This window comes from Acinonyx jubatus, chromosome X (genome assembly GCF_027475565.1).
Source record: "Acinonyx jubatus isolate Ajub_Pintada_27869175 chromosome X, VMU_Ajub_asm_v1.0, whole genome shotgun sequence".
Taxonomy (NCBI): Eukaryota; Metazoa; Chordata; class Mammalia; order Carnivora; family Felidae; genus Acinonyx; species Acinonyx jubatus.
In genome coordinates, this window is record NC_069389.1 from 96,563,032 (window position 1) to 96,584,576 (window position 21,545).

The 21,545-nt window shown below is 37.5% G+C and overlaps 1 pseudogene; it reads right to left on the reverse strand.

Annotated features, from left to right (window-relative positions):
• Positions 1-745: 745 nt before the first annotated feature.
• LOC106970963 (40S ribosomal protein S24-like) lies at positions 746-20,901 on the reverse strand (annotated as a pseudogene).
• Between the last annotated feature and the right edge of the window lie 644 nt (positions 20,902-21,545).

Below are 21,545 nucleotides of genomic sequence, written 5' to 3' on the forward strand. Positions count from 1 at the left end.
CCTGTGGATCTGTAGAATTGATATTTTGAAGTTTTACAGTCCATGAACATAATAGATCTCTCAATCTCCTTATGTTTTCTTTAATTTTTGCCATCAATATATTTTAATTTTCAGTATAGAGACTTTACACAACTTTTCTCAAATTTGTTCTTCAATATTATTATGCTGATGTTATTTATAAACAATATAAGTTTTCTTTCCCAATTTGCTTTCTCCTAGAATAAAATACAATTGATTGTTGTTTACTGACCTATTAAATTAATAATTTAATTGATAATATTTTAACTCCCATCTCATTGCATTCATTAGGACCTCTAGGGCAATGATGAAATAGAAATGAGAGTGAAATCTTTATCTGATTTTTAGTTTAGGGACCAAATGGCCATTATTTCACCATTACATATGATTTTCTTTTGGATGCTATTTATCGAATCATATCACATATTTACTTCTGTTCCTAATTTGCCAAGAGGTTTTTATCAAAATTATGTGCTGGATATTATCAAATGCTTTCTTTACATTTCCTAAAATGGTTGATTGTTATTTTTTTTAACCTTTCTTCTGTTAATGTGGTAAGTAAAGTTCTAAAATCAATCTTAAAAAAGATCTTCTATACTTGGAATAAACTTGCCATGGTCCGTTTTACACGATATAGGATTCAGTTTGTAACTTTTTGTTTAAAGTTTTGCACTTATGTTCTTGAATGATATTGGCATATAATCATCTTTCATAATTTTTGGTTTTGGTCAGGTATTGGTGCTGAAAGTATGGTGATTTCATTAGGTAATTGAGCTTTTCTCTCTTTTTATTGTTATTATTTTTTAACTTCTTAGTTTATTAATCCTCTGATGAAAAATCTGCACAGTCTCTGCAGAAAAAGTCACTACAGAATCTTTACTCTTCCTGTTGTCCAATCTCCAACTTACTTTTTATTGGCACCAACATGGGCTTTCACAGTCCCCCTGACTTTCTTTATTCTGCTCTTGTGTTCCTTTCTCTGTTTTCTTGAGCTCTTTTTCTTTTCATACAGGCCATGTCTTGAAAGTCTATGTTTGGGTTCATTTTTCTTTGCATCATCCATGGAATCATAAATCATGGCAAAGCCAGTTGTCTTCCCACCACCAAAATGGGTTCTGATTCAAATACAAAGATGATATCTGGTGTGGTCTTCTACATTTTGGTTAGTTTTTTCCTGAATATTCTGTTTTAGGTACTGTTGCCTTTCTGAGGTGAAGAACATCAATGACCATCTGTTTCTGGTGATGTAGTCGGTTGGTCTTGAACTTTCTGATCTGGATAGTTAGTGTGTTATTCGTGATGGTGGCCAAGCTTCAAGCAGTGAGGGAGGAAAAGAGCTCCCTCTTTTTAAATGTAAGCTGTGTAAGAGTTAAAGATTGCTGATATGATATATTTATGAATCCTTAAATGTTTGGTAAAATTCTCCAGGAAAGGTTCCTGAGCCTGGAGGTTTCTTGGTGGGAACATAATTACAAATTCAATTCCTTTAATAGATTTTTTAAATCTTTTTTATTTTGAGAAAGAGAGTGTGGGGGCGGGGTGAGAGGTAGAGGGAGAGAGAGAGAATCTTAAGGAGGCTGAATGCCCAGGGTGGGGTGGGGGTCTGGATTCCATGACCATGAGATCATGACCTCATCCAAAGTCAAGAGTCAGATGTTTAATCGACTGAACCACCCAGGCACCCTTCCTTTTATAGTTGAAAGTTAGGTAAAAATCTGTCTATTTTGCAGGTTAGGAACAATTTTTCCTCTATACTTCTAGATTATTTGGCTTGTGTAATAATTAAATTGATGTAAGACAGGTTTAATGGGAGAAATACAAATTTAGTTTTGTATATATGGGAGCTTCATAAAAATATGATGTCTCATGACAATCAGTTACAGCCTTATATGCCATCTTGAGTTAAGCAATGGGAAAGGGGCTCTTTGCTCCAAAGAGTAGGAGGGCAATTCACAGGAGCATAAAAAGAGCATATGTTTAGTGATTAGATGTTTGTCTTGACATACAGATAGACATTCATATCAAAGTTATCTCTGGTAATAGCTCTCTTTCTGGGGGGCAAAGACCGTATCTAAATTCTTTTAGGTCGTTAAGGGAGAGGTAAAAGTTTTTGAGTGTACGTGGTCTTGATTGCTCTCAGCCCCAAATAATCCACATGCTAAAGTGGCATATTTCAGATTCATGTATTTTGCTTCCCTTCAATTTTAACTAAATTTTCTTTTTGTTTAATATTTTCGTGACTTTAATTTTTTTAATTTTTTATTTTTATTTTTTATTTTTTTTCAACGTTTATTTATTTTTGGGACAGAGAGAGACAGAGCTTGAACGGGGGAGGAGCAGAGAGAGAGGGAGACACAGAATCGGAAACAGGCTCCAGGCTCTGAGCCATCAGCCCAGAGCCTGACGCGGGGCTCGAACTCCCGGACCGCGAGATCGTGACCTGGCTGAAGTCAGACGCTTAACCGACTGCGCCACCCAGGCGCCTCAACGTGACTTTTTTTAAAACTTCTTGAGAGAAATGACTAGATCAGATCACCTTTTTTTAAAGCTCCAAATAGTAGATATTTTAGGCTTGTGACCAATACAGTCTTTTTCACAATTACTCATCTCTTCTATTGTATTTCAAAGGCACCCATAGGCAATACTTAAACAAGTGAGCTTGACTGTGTTTTCCTAAGAATGTTAACAAAAACAGGTGACTGGCCTGTGGGCCATTGTTTGTTAGCTCTTTACCTCCATCATTGATTTTTCAGCCTTTTTTTCCCTAAGTTATGCATTTAAGATTATAAATTTTTCTCTAAACCTCAACTTTTAATATAGCTTATTTTCATGATTATGTAGTTCAAAATATTAAAGATTTCACTGAGATTTCTTTTTTGCCCCATGGTTATTTTGAACTGTATAGCTTAGTTTCAATACATGTAAGGGTTTTTAAAGTTACATTTTGTTGTTTTCTAGATCAATTCCACTGTGGGCAGAGAGCATGTTCTATGTAATTTAAAGCTTTATGGTCATTTTTGGTATAATTTTGTAAAATTCCACATAACTCTTTAGTTCGTTGTGCTGTTTATATGTACTAATTAGGTGTAATTTGTTAACAATTTTATTTATAATGTCTCTATTTTATTTGTTTTCTTATTTATCAGTAAGCGAGATAATTGTGTTAAAAATTTCCCACTATGGATGTGAATTTGTCCATTTTCATTCTGTGTGTGTGTGTGTGTGTGTGGTTTTATATTTTTCCCCCAGTTTTATTGATATATAATAGAATACAGCATTTGTATGAGCTTACAGTGTACAGCATAATGACTTGTCTTACATATATTGTGAAATCCACAAGTTTAGTTCACATCCATTATCTCATGTAGATACACAAAAAGAAAAGGAAAAGAATTATTTTTTGTGACCTGGAACTTTTCATGTTTACTCTTTTAATGTACCATTCAGCAGTGTTAACTATAGCCATACTGTTATATATTACGTCCCTATTATTTATTTCTCTTCTAACAGGAAATCTGTGCCTTTTGACCACCTTTTTTTCCATTTTCAATACTGTGAAATTTTCCTTCCATATTTTGAAGCTATGCTAATGGTTCCTATGAGTTTAGAACTGTGTTATCTTCTTAATGGATTGACTCCTTTATTGTAATGAAGCATCCCTCTCTGTCTTTGGCGTTAGTTCTTTCCTTTAAGTTTACTCCCCTGAGTTTTACATAGTATTATAGTAGACTAGCTGTGTCAGCTTCCTTTTGTTTTAAGTGTGCATGGCATATCTTTTTCATCTTTTACTTTCAACTTTCTGTTTTCTTCTATTTAAGATGTGTTTCCTTTAAGAAGCATATATATTTGTATTTAGTTTGACAATTGTTTAGCTGGAATATCTTGTTTGTTTAGATTCTCTATAATCAGTACATATGTTTTCATTTAAATCTATCCTCAATCCATCCAATGTCTTCCATCCATTTTAAGTTCTTGTCTTCTTTCTTATCTTGCCTTCTTTTGGATTTACTATCCATTTTGTATTTTTTATTTTTTCCATTTTCTTTTGCATGCTCACTATATACTTTTTAATTATTTTGTTAATGGCTACCCTAGATATTACAGCATCTATCCATGGTTTCTTCTGACCTTCAAATACAATAACTCCATTTATTATTTTCCAACTTGTGTGCTGTTTGAGTTGTGTGTTTTAAATTCAGAAATATATATATTTTTAATTTTAATGTTTATTTATTTTTGAGAGACAGAGACAGAGCATGAGCATGGGAGGGGCAGAGAGAGAGGGAGTCATAGAATCTGAAGCAGGCTCCAGGCTCTGAGCTGTCAACACAGAGCCCCATGTGGGGCTTGAACTCACAAACTGTGAGATCATGGCCTGAGCCAAAATCGGATGCTTAACTGACTGAGCCACCCAGGTGCTCCTAAATTCAGAAATATTTTAAACTCAATCAGATATTATTATCATTGTTGTTGTTTACAGTCAATAGTCCTCTGGATTTACCCCAAAATTTCTGCTTTCCGATCTCTTCCTTTCTTCCTTTATTTCTGTGTTTGTATCTGGGATTATTTTCCTTCTTCCTGAAGAGCATCCTTTTAGTATTTCCCTCAGTGTAAGTCTGGGTGGTGAAAAACCAATTTTGGCTTGGGTTTATAATTATTTTCTTTTGGCATTTTGAGATTACTGTTTGCTTTTCTCTAGATTTTGTTGTCTTTGTTGAGGTAAGCAGCAAATATGATTATTAACATGCTGGACATCATCTATTCTTCTTTTTTTATTTCTTGAGATAAAACTTTTTAAACCATTTTAATATATACAATTTCATAGTTTTTAGTATTCTGATTTCCTTTAAGATTTTTTTCATCAGTTTTACTATGAGTGGTTTTAATTATTATATTTCCTGTTTCAAATTCATAGGGCATTTTGAATCATTTATTTGATGTCTTTCTCTAGTTTCAGAATGTGTTCAGTCATATCTCCTCTATTCTTTATTTTCTCTTCCCCTCTTGAGACTTACTTTATTTTTTTCCCACTCTTTTGTCTCTTCATGGTTCTTTTTGCCTATTTTTTAATGACCTATTTTATAGTTTACTGAATTTCTTTTCAGATATATTGTCATTTACTATTAAATTCATCATATGAATTTGTAATTATGGTTGCTGTATTTTTAGTTTTAGAAATTTTATTTTTTATGCTTTCTAGTTTTCTCCACACATTCTTGGCATTTGTCTTTCATTTCATTGAATATATTCACCATGCTTATTAAAAAGATCTGTGTCTGATACCTCCATTAATTTTATTTTCTGATATTTCTTTATTTTCTCTATCATTTTTTTATATTTTTTCCTCATCTGTGTACTGTTCTTTGATTTAGTGATGGATATTGTACATAAAAAAACTGTAGAAGGAGTGCCTGGGTGGCTCAGTTGGTTAAGCGTCCGACTTCAGCTCAGGTCATGATCTCATGGCTTGTAGGTTGGAGCCCTGTGTCGGGCTCTGTGCTGACAGCTCAGAGCCTGGAGCCTGCTTCGGATTCTGTGTCTCCCTTGCTCTCTGCCCCTCCCCCACTCACATTCTGTCTCTCTCTCTCTCTCTCTCTCTCTTAGAAATAAACATTTAAAAAATTAATTAAAAATAGACATTAAAAAACTATAGAAAGCATTTGAGCCCTAAAATGACAGTATCTTCCTTAGGCACCCCTCCTCCCACCCCACTCTTTTTAGCTAACAGATGGCTATCGGAACTCACAGTCCTGGATCATCTTAATCCAATTTCAGTGACTAGTAAGCATACATTCTGAGTGATTTGGTCTATTTATAAATTCATCCCTTATTCCTAGGATTTAAACCTTTGTGGCCCCAACCTAAAGCTTTTATCAGCATGCACTCCCTCCTCCACAGTGGTCTCTGGACTTTAGTTTTTGTCCAGCAACCTCTTCAGATTTTCAAGTGTATTATTTAGTTTTCAGCTTCTAAGCTGTGTGTTCCAGAATGAAAGGTCCAGGTCACCTGTCTTGTTTTTCTTCTCCTTTTATATCTTTATTCTACAAGTTTTAACCACCTTGTTAATTCTCCAACTTAGAGATGACTGTTCAAATATTTATGCCAGGTTTCCTGGCTGTTTTGGGGGAAAGATTGTCCTTAATACCTAGTTTACCTTTATATGAAGTAGAAATCTGCTATTTGTTTTTAAAATGTCTTCTTGGCCAAATTAAAAAAAAAACAAAAACTTAGAAACTTTTATCAGATCTTCAGAGTCTTTTTGTGGAAATTTTGCTTATGCATGAAATTCAGTTTTAATAGCCACTAATTAAGATGATACAAAAGAAATATAGGCTCGTGTCCTTCTGACTAAGGAGCTTTATTTTCAGTTACTAAGTCCTACTTTCCATGGCTTGAAGTAGTTAGTGATTTGTAGTATATTCCTTTTGTTGTTGTTGTTGTTGTTGTTGTTGTTGTTGTTGTTGTTATTATTATTACATGGGGCTCAAACTTAGAACCCTGAGATCAAGAATCACATGCTCTACTGACTGAGCCAGCCAGGCACTTCTGTAGAATATTGTTTTTATGCTAGGCTTTGATTGGGTGGATAACATCCACATAGTAGTTGAGAATTCACATAGAAGTTAAGGGCTGGAGCTAGGGTTTGGTAGATGGAGATCACCAGAGGGAGGGAGAAGGGTATTGCTTGTATGGAACCACATAAGCTAGGGTTTAGTCACCACTGAACCTATTTAATTCATACCATGGTGACTGAATAGTTTATCCCTTAATCCTTCTTTCCCTTGATTTGTTGTTAATACTAATCAGGCTGTGCTGGAAGCTTGGGAATTCATTGGTGCACATTGTAAAACATGTGTTAATTTGATTGCCTGTGATTTCTGTAGCAGACCCAGGAGTGCAGCAAACATACAGGTGATTGTATAAAGTCTGCATAGTCCCCCAGTTGGGTGTTTTACAATCGGCTCTACCTCAAGAGTATCTCAGTTAATCTAGCTGTTTTCTTCTAATACTCAGTTGGAGAATCCTGCGTACTCACTACCCCTTGCATTAGTACCTGAGTGAGACGACTGTGAGTATAACCCTAAAGCATAAGCCACACTGGTAAAGATTAAGAAGGGCCCACATTGTACCTGTCTATTCAGCATGCTGATTTCACCTGCCTGAAGTGACTGCTTTTTGGAGCTCAGTATTTTTTCTTGTAAATTTGCCAGAGATGCATGAGGCATCTTGGTCAACTCCTCAGGGTCTAGAGCCTGTATCTTTGAGGCTCTCTGTGGCTCTGTATCTCTGGTGGGTGTGAGGAAAGGAGGCAAGGTAGTATAGTGACCATGAACTTAATTTCATAAACTCAGTTGTACAAGATATATTTTATGTGTTTCCTGTAAGTCAAATTTAATCTATTCTGAGCATCCAGTTTATCAGGCTGGTTGGAAGTTCAGTCTAAATTATTATTGGTCTTTTTCCTATCACTTTACCCTCCTACAATGTATTATGGTCCTGAGAGTCTAGCGCCAAACAGGACATGCAGTAAGGACGTTAATCTTTTGTTTGTACTGATGTACTCCTCATACATACACTGACCCACTCCTCATCCAAGCCTGCATCATCTCTTGAAGGTAAGGTCCACTGTGGCTTCCATGGATTTTTGCTGAGTTTTAGAGCCTCTAGGATTTAGCATCTTTGTAGACCTCTGGGCACATATTTTCCTCTGAGGTCTTTTTTTTTTTGAATCATTTTTAAGGTTTATTTTTGAGAGACTGAGAGTGCAAGCAGCAGAGAGGTCGAGAAAAGGGGAGACACAGAACCAGAAGCAGGCTCCAGGCTCTGAACTGTCAGCACAGAGCCTGACGTGGGGCTTGAACTCACTAGCCATGTGATCACGACCTGCGGGGAAGTTGGATGCTTAACCGACTGAGCCACCCAGGCGCCCCTCCTCTGAGGTCTTGATGCCATGACAGGGTGCTTTGAGGGAGAGAGCATACAAACATGGTTCCCACTTCAGTCTCTTAGAATTTTTTGTTCATTTGTGGAAGCAAAGATGAACGTGTAACGAAAGTACTCTGAAGTTACCTTGAAACTGTAAACATCTCTTTCTTCCACTGGATGAAAGGGGGCTGTGGGAAGCTGTCAACTCTAAGACACAGAGGTACGGAGACTGGACTTTATAATCATTAGTTGATTTCCTGATTACCTATTGGGTGTCAGATCCTGTGCAATGAATAAAATTTACTTTGTGTTCTCAGGGAGGTGATGTTCCTAGTGGAGGAATAAAGAATATAGTCGAAAAAGGGGTTCTTATTACTAATGACCTCAACTTCCCAGGCAACCATCTTAACTCTTGGCTCTCAAATTGCCTTTTTAAAGTTCCACTGGTAATTATGAGTCAGTCATTCTTTGGGGGTGTTTGGCCTATAACGGTGGGGATGGCTGAATGTGTCTATTTTTGTACTAGGTGCTCTTGGGCTGTGGCCTCAAAGAATGGAACTGTGTGGCTCAGGCAGTTTTCTGAAATCTGTGGCTTTACAAGACTTCCTGCTGTAGATAAGGACACTGACTTCTCTTATCTGCTTGTCCCTAGGTGCCTCTTTCTGGCGAGATAGTGAATTTACCTGCAGAGTTGGATTGCTTTTATCCCTGAACTATATACTGCAGACACTTGAGATTAGTGCCAGGAGAGGAGAAAGGGTAATTGTTTCTGGGGAAAAGAATTGTGTAGGTAGTAGTTGTTTAAAAAAAAACTGGGGGCTAGAGTGGTAGTTAGTCAAATATGGCTGCCAGACAGCAGAGAAAGAGCCTTTTAGCATCTTTTTCAATGAGCTCTGTACTGACGTGCTTTGTACTCTGACAGTTATTCTAGGGAAGAGTGCTTAAAATGTTACAGCCTTTTAAAAAAATTCCTCACCTGTTTTAGTTGTATATCACGTTTTTGTTGAGTCTTCTGGAATGCTAGGGATATCAGGGTTTTATTAATTCAGTGATACTGCATTGTAAATCAGAAAGTTGGCGTTCTTGGCCCATACTGTTTTAATTTTCTAAGCATCTGAGCAAACTACAACTATTACCTCAGAGATATCTGAATGCTCTTCTTGTTAAGTATACATTTATCCTAAAAAACTTGGTTCTGGAGAGAGCCTTTTATGTGCAATTTTGACTTTATATTTTGTAAACCCGTATTGATTTTTTTTCCATCTCCATAGAAGTGGGATTCCTTTCCAGAGCTTTAGGCCCTTTAAGAAATGTGAGTACATCTAAATGGAACTTCTAGAAAGAGCCCTTAAAATTGCCCTAATAATTTAGGGGTATCAGGGTTACAAGCATTCCTTTTCAATTAGGCAGAAGGGAATTAATTAATTGTGAGGAAAAAGCGTGTTAAGCCGCATTCTCCCAGCAGGAATGGTTAGTTTCTTAAATATCTGTATTCCTGTCACTTGGGATGTACAGTTGACCTTTGAACAATATGAGTTTGAACTGTGTGGGTCCACTTAGATGTGGATTTTTTTACAGTATTGTAAATGTATTTTCTTTATGATTTTAATATTTTTTCTCTGGCTTACTTTAAGAGTACAGTATATCATTCCTATAACCTACATATATGTATTAACTGTTGTTAGTAAGACTTCTGTTCAACAATAGGCTGTTAGTAGTTATGCTTTTGAGGAGTCAGAAGTTTTATATGGAATTTTGACTACTTAGGGGCTAGAGCTGCTAAGGCCCCTGTTTTTCAAAGGTCCAACAGTATTTATGTGAGAAATAAGCATATTTGGGGAGTAGATATAGTAGGTCCTCTGGTCTCTGAGATTTTTCTCACTGGATGGTCCATCTCCTTAGCTTCTTTGGAGACCCCACATGCTTTCTGTATCCTCACAAAACTTGTTTTTAGTAAGGAATCCAAAGTAGGAATTCATAGTAGAGTGTGAATAACTTAACGACTTAACCTGCCCCTCTCCTAAGTCATTTGCATGTGAAAAAGCTGACAAAGCCCAAAAGAAAGCCTCTCACAGGAGATTTTCAGGTATCAGTTCTTCAGTGGAAAGGGTATTTATTAACAAGTGATATCTTTCTGTACCTCCTTCTCCCCCCACCCAATATTCAATCGGGGTTCCCCTAGTCTCTTTTAATCTGATGTCTGATATCCACACTGAGTGGCAGTTGAACTGTGGCTGACCAAGTCTCTAACTTGCTCTGTGACACTGTGTGTTGGGGGGAGTGGGGGGGGGGAGGCTGGTGGTGTGGTGGAGACTGGCCTTGCAAAACAGAGGAGTAGTGATGAGAGAGGAAGTAAGTTTAGCAAATCACATGGACATCCACTTTGGACCTTTTGGAAACACAGGCCTAGTTTCTACTTCTTATAACAAGAATCTTATGACTCTTTTGATTAAGTAATGTAAAGTATGTGATTTAGTACATTTGGAGACAGGCCAGTGTGGGCCTCTGTATAATTCTTTTTTTTTTAAGTTTATTTATTTTTTTTTTGAGAGAAAGAAAGAGCGTGAATACGAGTGGGGGAGGGGCAGGGAGAGAGAGAATCCTGAGCAGGGTCCATGCTGTGCACAGAGACTGATGCAGGGCTCAGACCCACAAACTGCAAAATCATGACCTGAGCTGAAAGTAAGAGTACGATGCTTAACCAATTGAGCCACCCAGGTGCCCCTCATTCTGACTTCTTGACTGTATATTCGTGGGATGAATCCTTTACCTTCTGTAGCCTTCAATTCCTCAAATGTAAAATGAGACTCCTGCTTTCCACTGTCCAAAGATGCCACAAAGAACAAATGAAGTAATAGATATAAAGGCATGTTGCAAACCCAAAAACTATAAAGAGCTATTAAAGCTATATAAAGCTCAGGATAATAGTTTAAGAACATTTAGCTGATATCTTTAACTCCCTTCTCCCTGTTCTTCCCTGATATTACATTGCCTTTCACTTCTTTGTTTAGGAAAGGACACACTAATGTAAAACTGGCGGTATAGTGTGGTTAGACAGAAATATTTGAGTGCCCCTGGGCAGTGACAAAGGGCCCATTGTTTAGGGTGGCCCTGTACTTGCCTTAATGGACTGCTCATCACCTTGAAATTCTTAATTTTTGAATAAAGTGTTCCCACGTTTACATTTTGCACTCAGTCTTCTAGATTTTGTAGCTAGTCTTGCTCCAGGGTTGCTCTCTGTTCCTTTGTGGAGTTGGAACCAGAAGTTCCTTTATAACCCACTGGGAGGAGGAGTATATGGAAGTTAGCTGAGAGTCTGGCTGGGAAGTTGGCCAGAGTGGGTTTAATGTCGGTAGTTAAGTAGCTACCTAGACGAGCATTGTGGGGTGGCTGGTCTGGATTGAGGACCAAATGTTAAGCCAAACGTTGTGCTAACAAGTGCTATGGTGGAGCCTAACCAGGAGTGAGGACCATTGGGCCTTGACTATACTAAAAGAAAACAGCTTAGAATTCACCAGCAAATGCTAACAGAGTGAACCGTCACCAGGTGGGCAGGCCCATTGCCACACAGACCCAAGGAATGAGGAAGTCAGAGGAGAGTTATAAGTAGCTGTGAGTGATTGTGAGTTTCCCTCTCATTTTCTCCTGCTATAAGCTTATGTAATGGTTACATGGGAAAAGTGGAAGTCAGTGAATTGAGTTCATAAAGCAGTTGTATTCTTTCCATCTCCCTCTCTGCATACTCAAACCTGCATCATGGTTTGTTCTTTCTTTGCCACTGAGTGATGTACTGGAAGCTTCTATAGTTCTGGGATAATTAAAAATCCCCTGGTCACATTTGGCCACAAGAATAGTCTCATTTCAGTAATTAAAATGCAAAATCCTATGTACCAGTCAATATTGTGAACTTCATTTTGAAGTTAAAACTCATTCCATCTCTGAGCATGGTCAGTTTCAGACTTAACTGTAGTAGACAAGGAACATATTTTCACCTTCACATCTCCTCGTTGTGCTCCTCCTTCTCCCAATTTCTGAGCCACATTTTTGAACTCTTTGGGAAGTGGTGGGTGGAAGGATGATACATAAGGAATGAGAAAAAACTTATCTGAAAGGCCTTTCTGTGGTTTGACTTTAATGTACCTATTCGGCAGGTGTTTAAACCTTACTCTTGGTTTGTTTTTCTGTTACTATATTCTGTTTTGAGTTATTTGGTGATCTCTACTTCTAGATTCCTTAACAAAGTTAATGTTTGTCTTCTGGATTGCTATTAAAGAAGTCCCTCCCACTCAACCAACTCCTAATTCTGATTTAAAAAACAAAAACAAAAACAAAAAACCCAAACCAAATAAAACAAAACAAAAAACCCCTTCATTCACTTGTGCTGAGGTCCCATTGCCCTTTTGTGATGGAGTATTTAAGGAAGCTCACTTCTGATCTATGGTAGGTTGAATAATAGTTTCCCAAAGATTTTAGTGTCCCAGTCTTCTGGAACCTGTGATTATGGTACCTTACTTGATAAAAGAGACTTTGCAGATGTGATTAGGGATTTTGAGATGAGGAGATTATCCTGGGTTATCAGGGAGTTCTCTGTATCATTACAAGGGTTCTTATAATAGGGAGGCTAGAGGTCAAAGGGCAGAGAAGGCAATGTAACAGTGGAAGTAGAGATTCAGGTGCTGTGGCCATAGCCAAGGAATGTTCACCCTCTCTAGAAGTACGAATAGACAAGAATGGATTCTCCCTTTAAGCCTTCCAAAGGAACCAGTTTTGCAAACACCTTTTTTAGCCCTGTAAAACTAATTTTAGACTTCTGACTTTGGTTTAGGGCCCTCAGTTTATGGTAATTGTTACAGGAGTAACAGGAAAGAGCTTCATGTCTAAAAACAATACAATGCAAAGTTAATGTGGACAGATTGTTAGACTGTAGGCTAGTGTTAGAGTGCCATCTTCTCTTCACTCTATTCTTAGAGCAGCTAGCCAGCTGCAACCTGTTGCCCTTTAGATTTCCAAGTAGACACTAGCTTCTTGTGACCCCTAATTTGCAGGGGATGCAAAGTAAGCTCTCTGAATGTTCTTCTTGAGGACCCTCTCACTTGAGTTGAGCTAAGAGGAAAACACCAACTCCCTTCTCTTATGGGGAGAAGGAAGAGAAATGTTACTAGAAATCAACGATCTTTCTGAAAGAGATCATTACTTTCCAGTTTCCAGTCCATCGTCAGCATCAACTCAGTAATGCCAGAGGTGGATATTCTTTGAAATTTTTGCATTGGTTATTCACGAGCCTCAGTTTGGAATATAAGCATACTAGCAAATAGTTTTTTTTTATACTTAATCTTCTGAGGTGTCAGATTAAACCGATCATAAAGCCCAGGTGCCATCTTGGGGATGAGCAGTAGGATGGAGAGCACATTTTAAAGACTGAATTAAGAGTTTAAATTATTAGATTAGACTAAAATGAATAAACTAGATAATTTTTTCTCTTCTATCGAATGATCAACTTTGTGAGAGTTTATGCACACTATCACATCAATTATGGAATAAATTAATAAGCTGCATTTTCTTTATGCATCTGCATGCAGTGTGACTTGTTTTATCCTACTCTGTGTCTGATTTTTGAGTACCTAATGGTTGGCAATGTTGGCAGTGCTTCCTCAATGTGAGGACTATTGTGGAGTCTATTTAAATTTATGCAATCAGGGGCACCTGGGTGGCTCAGTCGGTTAAGCATCCGACTTCAGCTCAGGTCATGATCTCACGGTCCGTGAGTTCGAGCCCCGCATCAGGCTCTGTGCTGACAGCTCAGAGCCTGGAGCCTGTTTCAGATTCTGTGTCTCCCTCTCTCTCTGACCCTCCCCTGTTCATGCTGTCTCTCCCTGTCTCAAAAATAAATAAATGTTAAAAAAATTTTTTTTTAATTTATGCAATCAGTTTCTATAGCAATCACTATGGTAAAGACTTTTACTGAGTGCTAAAAATATGGAATTCTATAGGTAGTACCTGACCCGTGGTGTAGGAAAGAAGACCCATCTATATGTCTAATATTTTTAGTATCTAGGTGGCAATAGTGGGATAAAACACCTTCAAAGAGTATATGTGTAAGGGAAAATGAAGAATTATATACCCATACTATAGAGAGCCCCATTTTGTAGGACTCTTGGTAATAATCTTCATACCCTGCTTAAGCTCTCTGTCCATACATGCTGTGCCTGCTCACTCTATGTAATATCTCAAGTGAGAAAAAAAGTATAAAAATAAAAACCCAGAAACATCTGTTGGATCTGAAAAAGCATGGTGCTGATATACATCCAGAACCATCATCAGCTGAGAAATGAATGAACAGGATGGCATGTTTAATGCATAGTGTACAGAATCTTAGGTGTAAGTGTCTCATCTTTGAACAGAATGGCTATTATACCTATTTCTCAGATAGTAATTAATCAAATAAATCTTACACTTAGATCGCAAGTGATTTTAGGAAGCTGACATTATGATTTTGATTCTGGCAGAGTGATTTTTATAAAGTGACTGCATGGGTTTTATTAGCAATACATGTGATATCCAAAAGGGATAGACTGGGAGTTAAGACACATAGGTTCTAAACCCACCTTTGTTGTGTGTTAGCTATTTGATCTTGAACAATTCACAATGTACCTGGGCCTATTCATTTTCATCCATGAAATGTAGATGATAATCTCTGCCCTGCTCATCTCATTGGGTAATTGTGAGCCTCAAATGAGGAAATACACATGAAAGAGCTTCATGTAATATAAAGTGCTTTTCACATAAGAAGTGTTACTGTGTTAGCTTTAGAATGACTCATGTGTGTGTGTTTATTGAATTCTCTTTACCTCTCATTTTCCCCTCTGAGGAATTCCCATTACTGTCTTAAGGATGGTCTATTTTTAGTGTGCCATCTTGTGTGTGGTCTACTATTTTAGTTTCTCAAGACATTTCCCTTTGTATCTAATGGATTTCCCTTATAGGAATGGATGGTAAGAGTCTGTTCTGCCACCTGAAAGTGTTTCAAAATTTGTCTCTTCTTATGTTGGAACTACTGTATTTACTGATATATATAATTTTTTTTTGCATGTTCTTTTTCTCTCTTCCTAGTCTCAATAATTAAATACAAGTTTGTTCTTCTCTATTATTTTATTGTTGGAAGAATGTTAATTGCTAGTATCAATTAAATTCTAAACTTTGAAATGTGCATCAGAACAATTTAAGGGACATAAACTATGTTGATTATAGTAAACCAAGGTGTATTAGTCAGGATAAGCTAGGTTATGCTGCAGGAACAAAGGACTCTGAAATCTTAGTGGTTTCAAACATGAAAGCTTTATTTCCTGGATTCCCATGCTACACATCCATTTCAGGCCTTTGGGGTTTCTGCTCTGTGTTGCCATCACCCTCACTCTGTGACTTTGGGTGATGGAGGTGCAAATATAGGGAACAACAAAGAGACTTCTGAAGGTTCTTACAATGACAGTTGTCTGGTTCAAAAGTGGCATGTATCACGTCCATTCACAACTCTTTGCACAGAAGTGGTCATTTGGAATCACTGGGAGCCACAAGGAAGGCAGGATGTACAACTACATGCCTGGAAGAGGGAAAAACTAAACATTTTGACAAGTTTAACTAAATTGCTCATGCTTTTTTGAGGCCTCTGTTTTACAACAGAGGAATCATTTATCAGTTTTGCTGTGGATAGTCTTTCTGGTGCCTGGATGATTGTTAATTCACCTCTGAGATCTCATTTATAGAGTTAAATTCCAAGGTAAAGTCAATATAAGCATTCTTTCTGAAGTCTTCCTCTCATGCCAGTGATGCCCCTTGTCATTATTTGATGGCAGGATGTGGTCATCTCCAACCTCCTATGTTTTCTCCTCTAAATGGTATTAGTCAAAAATGGCACACGACTTAACAGTTGTAAGAAAACAGGATTCTAGTTTGTTCAGAAAATGTAGTGTATATGATCTCTTTGATCCAGGGAAAGATTTTTATTTTCTAACCGATGCTCCTCTTTGATAAACATGAAAATGTCATGTCTTTACTGTTGTTTTAAATTTCCAAGTAAATTAGTGTGACTAAAAACAAATCAAAGAAATTACCAGTTTAGAATTTCTGTTTTTAAAACTACCCACGTACCTCTTTTCCCAGAAGATTTTATGCTCCATGGGATGATTCCTCCTGCTTTCCATCTCTGTAGCATTCTGTCATCACCCCAGTTGAAAATGATTCCTCCTCTAATTATATCATTTGCATTTATATCCATTGTTACAGTGGCGATTGGGGAACTTTTCAGGCTGTGTGTCAGAGCCTACAATGGCCTTGAAGGATGAAAAGGCTTTGGGTGGGGCGCCTGGGTGGCTCATTTGGTTATCTTTAACCTTCTTTAAGCCAACTAAATTGACCACAAAACTTTTTCATGAAACATCAATTAATATTACATACAACACTTTTTCAGAAATGTTGCCCTTGGGGCACCTGGGTGGCTCAGTCCATTAAGCTTCCTACTTCCCAAGGGAACCTGCTTGGGATTCTCTCTCTCCCTTTCTCTCTGTCCCTCCCCTGCTCTCTCTCTCTCTCTCTCTCTCTGTCTCAAAATAAATAAACATTAAAAAAATAAAAGGCTTTGGGTGGTCAAATTCAGATGGTAAGTGGTTTTTTACTGAATAACACATTATATTATGATTCCTATTACCATTCTGTTTCTGTTTTTAATTTCCTTTATATTCTTTCACAGTACTGTGAACATAGTAGATGCTAGTTCAAACTGGCTTGTTCTGTGAATAAAGAAGTTGACCTACCCTAAACTCCTGTGTGGAAGCTCAGATATTGATAGGCAGGCAACTATAAAATGTATAAATTCCAGCAGAAGCAAGTTTTCAAATATTAAAGCTTTTTCTAACCTTCTCAAGGAATTCTACAAGATTGTAATAGTCTGGATATTGAAAGAGACTTTGGGCAAAGAAGCTAAAACTCACCAGTTGGGTGATTCAGCGACAGAGATTTATAATCTGGGACTGCAGACCCTCCCACTGCTCCCCACAAACACTCAGTTCTTTGTCTCTGGTGTGAGAGATTTGTATTATTCTAATTTAGCCTTTCTGCTTTTGGCCATTATTATCTGGTTTGAAATCCCCACCATTGATCTCAGTTTGCATGTAAAGATCAGGACATTGGTTCTGCAAGACCAGTGTTAAAAATCAGAAATATTTCCTGAGTACATATATCCCTTTTAACTTAGCATATATATATTTTTTTTACATGTTGTCTTAGATGTCACAAAATGCCTGCTCTGGAATCCTCCAAAGGGAAGCAAGAAGGAGGAATGGGGGCTTCGTAAGAATACTTAGGAAATTCCACCTATCTATGAATTTAGCTCTCCTGACGCCTGTCACCAATTTGGTCTTGGCTCTGATTTTTCCCTTTATTCTGTCTTTGCCATGACCTTTCCTTTCCCTTAGTCCACCTGACTTTTTGCTGTTAGCATAGCTTCTTTCCAGACTGTGGAGCCCTGCTGGTTTGCCTAAGGAATAGCCTTCTTCACCTACTTCACAGTTTGTGATATTTACCGAAAAATATAAAGCCTATCACTATCCCTTTTTGTCTACACCTGCAGATTTCACTTTGTGTAATTGCCCCAAGTGAATTCCACGTGGCTAGTTGCCATGGAACATTTTTGTCTTTTGCTTTTAAGAAATTTATTCTTACCATTATTATTATTTTTTGTTATTCATTTGCAACAATGAGTGCTTTTACAAATCTAATAAATGCTCCAATTAATCTCTTGTAAAGAAAAAGAAATCACACATCATGTTTCCTTAATGTGAAGTGCTTCTAGTTAGCACAGACTTTCCTGCTGTTCCTTTTCCTGCAAAGTGGTCCTGTTATTGCTGTGGGAAATTTCACCGGCTTGTCTTTGGGAAATGCAAAAGGACAATAACCCTCCTATTCTCCTCAAAGGGCAGTGCCTTCTTGGGGACATGGCCACTTTTCCTTTCTACTTCAGACATAGTCAGCAGCTCTGTGCTGTATAGAATGAGACATATGTATAATTTAAAAACCATTTCCTGCATCGTAATATCGGACTTTACCAGGAAAGCATATTCAAAGCTGATATTCCTGCAGGCCAAATGAACCCAGACCTTTTCTTTCTGCCTCTTCACTCCCTTTGTCAGTTCTCCTGGAGGATCAGGATTTAAAAAATTACATTAGTGTTTAATTTTTTGCAATATGTATTTCCATTCCCTGAATGCAAGGCTCCTCAACCACAGCAGGTCATTACCTGATGATTTTATTTCCCTGGTCGCCCTTTGACATTTAATGATTTCTAGCTTTGCCTTGTATATAAAAACATGAAACTCAGGAAATAGGTGGAAAAAGGCAAGGCCCATCTTCTATTTATGAAGATTTTCTTCCTAGTGTGTTTTCTAGGACTTGGGACATTGCATTCATAACAGTTGTAAGATTCTAATTAGAGTTCCTAAACTGCTCAGGAAGATCCCTACCATATTGAGAAAGTTGTAGGAACATCAGTTTGGAGAGGCTTCTCGTTCTGTAGACTCACAGGTGATCAATATTCAGGACAGACCCTTCTAGATAAATTTTATAGCAAAGATTAATAGTTTAAAGTATCAGAGTTTTGTTTCAATTTTTGTTTATAAATCGTGGTTAAAAAAATCCCAAAGTTCATCTCGTCCAGGAAGCCTTTCTTGATCACTCTAGATCCAATTATTTTCTTGTCTGAACTGTTAGCAGTTAGCTGACACATAGTTACATACTACCTTGTGACAACTATTGTCTCAAATGACTAATTAACTCTGGTGTTATGATTTAAATATTTGTAAATACAGGTATTAATGTATCTCTTAACCCCCACCGTGGGGACAGACTTTGTGTACTTTATTTTGTTTCCTGAATCACTTAATGTCATCCCTTGTAGAACCCTGGTAGATGCTTTTTGAATAAATGAATGTATTAAGTGATACTTCCATTTTGAATGGCCAGTGAACCATAAATTATTACAGACCGATAAGCATATCTTTTTTTAAGACACTTCCAGTGTTAGCTTGGGCATTCACTTCTGTGATTCATTTGAATTCTTTTCCTTGCACAGTAGTGTAACTACTTATTTTCTCTCCCCACCTGTTTGACACTTCCTACACTTTCCTTCTACCTTATTCCATAATTTTGGTGGTTTCTCGCTACTTTGGTCTTTGCCTCTTATTCTCCTTCTTGAATATTCATTCTCCTGGCAAGTTTATCTCCTGTCTGGCTTCAAATACAATCTCATTGTAGTTACTTTCCAATTCTACCTTTCCAGTCCTGTCTTATGGACATTAGTACAGTGTTGTCAAAATGGAGGGGGAGATAATCACTTGGGTATATTTCAATCACCTCAAAATTAATATTTTACTAAAGAAATTCATTATGTTTTCTATCACCCAAACAACCTTCTCTTTCTTTTTTCCTTCTCCATTTTTATTGGTTGTATGTGGTTCTGTCATCCCACAGCTCCTAGGCCTTGGAATCTTCTTTCTCATTCCTTTTTTCTTCAACTTTCATGTGTTATCTGTCCCCAAATCCTGTTGAGTCTCTCCTTGGAATGTATTTGAAGTTACTGCTTTTGTGACCTTAGCAAATGACCTGATTTTGGACTTTATCTAGGTTTAAATAATAGTTTACTTCTAGATTACTGTCTCAGCTTCCTAATTACTTTCCATAGTCCATTTGTTGTTGGGAAATGTAATGATGGTTATTAGCAGAAATCGCCACTGTTTATTGTATAGTATGTGATAGACAGTATACTAATGCACTTCATGTAGATTATCTCATTTGATTCTCCTAACAACCTGATGGAGTATATATTACTATGCACATTTTAGAGATTAAAAATCCTGCGTCTCAGAGAGGTTACATATCTTGTCCATGGCCTCACACGTAATAAGATGAAAAAAATCGGCATTTTAACTTTGAAGGCCATGCACCAATAACAAATACCCTGCATATCAGTGCCAGACCAGTATACCCTTTTCACTGTTCCACTCACCTTTTCAACATGTGGAGATTCCCAGTGACTACAAAAACTAAATGAGGACCTTTATCTGGTTCTAAGGCCTCCCATGACCTTGTATCCTGTTCTGAATAATAGTATTTCACCATAGATCCATTCAGTTTAGTGGAGGAAAACTTTTTAATTACAAGGGAAAGGGAATATAAGGAATTAAACCATTATAGTAAACAAATAGGGAGGGAAGTATACAGAAGAACAAAGAAGGCTTAATACATCAAATTGGGTACTTATAACACCCACCCTTCTGGCTGGGGAAGCCTCACAGTGACCAGCCCGGTTGGAGTCCCCATTCAGAGTCCTGGGCTGAATGTCCTTCCCTCAGGTGAGACTTCCAACTAGCTATTGCCTCCAGGGCAATATATGCACTACCTGTGTGTGATCTCTGGTTAGTCATTAAGTTTGCCAATGTGCAGTCCCGAGCGAGCTGGTTTTTCTGTTTCTCTTATTGTAGCTCACAGTCTCAGGAGCCTGGGAATCTGCTTATTCCTCTTTCTTCCCTGATCCATTCCAGGGGGCCAGCCTGGTCTGGCTCAAGGAGGTGAGGCAGGAACAGAAGGGCCAGTTCTAATCCCAAGGCTAGGTACAGAATATAACCCAACTAAGCCCCCTCCATGTGTATGTGTGGTTTTGGGCAGATATGTATGATAAGTCACACAAACAACGTCTATACAAAATATATCCCCACAGCCTTCCAATTTTATTTCTCATGACTCTTGATAGCTACCCCCTGCTTAATCTAGGCTGACTTGACTTGATCATTGTTTTCCACTTCTTTCCCAATATTCACTTCCTCAATGATTTCCTCTAGTTCTGGGACACTGTTTCCTTACCTTCAAATCCTGCCTGTACTTTAAGGTCCAGTTTCTACCCCACTTCTCCATGAAGCCTTCTCAAAATGGTCTAGCATGAGAAGAGATCTTGTTCGCTTTCTTAACTGCTCTGTGAATTAGTTTGTGTTCCATAAGATTTAGCGTTCTGTGATGTATTCTTGTGATATTCTGTAGAATGAGATAATTCAAGGGAACAATTTTTTTATTGATGTATAGTTGACATACAATATTGTATTCATTTCAGTTGTACAACTTAATGATTCAACATTTATGTATATTATGAAATGCTCACCACAATAAGTCTAGTTACCATCTGGCACCATACATAGTTATTACAATATTATTGACTATATTTCCTATGGTATAATTTTCATCCCTGTGACTTGTTTTATAACTGGACGTTTGTACCTCTTAACCCCCTTCACCTGTTTGGCCCATTCCCCCAAGGCTCTGTCCTCTGATAACCACCAGTTTGTTCTGTGTATTTATGAGTTTGTTTTTGTTTTGTTGTGTCCATTTGTTTTGCTTTTAGGGAATTTTCCATTAAAAATATTTTTTATTGAAATCTTTTTATTGAGTTATGGTTGAAACAGAATGTTATGTTAGTTTCAGGTGTACATCATAGTGATTCAACAAGTCTATATGTTACACTGTTCTCACCATAAATATAGCTATCACCTGTCACCATACAACAC